The sequence below is a fragment of the Vigna radiata genome, unplaced genomic scaffold (assembly GCF_000741045.1).
Source record: "Vigna radiata var. radiata cultivar VC1973A unplaced genomic scaffold, Vradiata_ver6 scaffold_73, whole genome shotgun sequence".
Lineage (NCBI taxonomy): Eukaryota > Viridiplantae > Streptophyta > Magnoliopsida > Fabales > Fabaceae > Vigna > Vigna radiata.
Window position 1 is genome coordinate 339,634 of NW_014542365.1, and position 1,455 is coordinate 341,088.

A 1,455-nucleotide genomic window follows, 5' to 3' on the forward strand; every position below is an offset into this window, starting at 1 on the left:
GACTTAAGTGAACTTTTGAAAAAAGGAGGGACCACTTTGAACAAACCCTCCCAAAGGAGGGACCAAAATAGGTATTAAACCTATTTTATATTATGGATTATATAAATCTTTTAAATTTTTTTATTTTGTATAAAAAATATATTTAAGGCTTAATACCGCTTTTGGTCCCTAGTTTGGGGGGTTGTGTTCAATATGGTCCTACCTTTTTTTTTTCGTAACAAATGATCTCACTTTTTGAAAAAACTGTTTAATTGACTCCTTTTTGCTAATGACGTCAATTTTCTAACGGTGATATGCCCCGTGGATAAACATTAGCAACGTGGCAAGGTAATGTGATTGCGTGGCATTGTGATTAAAATTGGTACATCAGCTAACTTAAAATTGTGAAAGTGTAAAAGGAAGTTGGGGGTTAGGGTTCCTGAAGACATAAATGGCTTCTATTCGTCTGCAGAATTATTGCATTTAATTAATTCTGCTATAATGGGGAAACCTGAAGGTATGGAGAAACTGAAGAAACCCAAATTTCCAAATCCAAACCCTAGCCACCCATGGCCGCCACCACCATCCTCGCTAGAACCCAAAATCTGGCCACCACAACGCCTCAACCAATCACCACCACCATGCCGCAAGGTCGCTGTCACCATTAGCCACCACAAATCCTTCATCATTGCGCACCATCGTTTTTGCTGTGACTACCGTGCCGCCGTCGCTCTGCACCATGAATAAGAGAAATCGCGCCGCTAGCAGCCACCTCTCCACAAGCACCGCGACGCCGTCACCACCATTGCAAACCCTTCACCCCACCGTCCAACCTTCCGTGAGCAAGCAACAGTTTCGCCGTCGCGGAGAATCCAGAATCGTGTCGCCGTTAAGCTTCGAGCATCATCCCCTTCGAATCGCAACCACGCTGCAACATCCATGGCCGTTTTCCTCCATCAATCTTCCTCCATTTTCGCAACCTGCATCAAAGCCAGATCTGCAAGCACAATTCCGAATTGCAGAAACCCAATTCGTCTTCCACCACCGTGCAGCTATCCGCGCAACCATGGCCATCATTCATCATCATCATCACATCAGAATCTGCAACCAAAACTAGAAACAACCATAGAAATTGGAATCTCTTGCTTTGCCAATGGTTTTCCCTTTGTTCTTTTTTTCCTTCTCTTACAAAAACCAGAATTTGATGGCCCGTGTGATATATGATTAACATATATATGATTCTAGGGTTCATATAATTATGACTGAGTGAAAAAGATTGCTAAGAATAGACAACATTAAGAATGGAGAGGAAAAGGGGGAGGAAGAAGGAGAGGGAAAGGAGGAGGAAGAAGGAGACGACTACGCAAGTGGAAGATGAAGCTGATGTATAAACAAGTTTTTTTATTTTAAATTCAAAATTAATACTATAAACTATTTACCGTGCCACGTAAGAGTGAACACCGTTAGATAATTGAC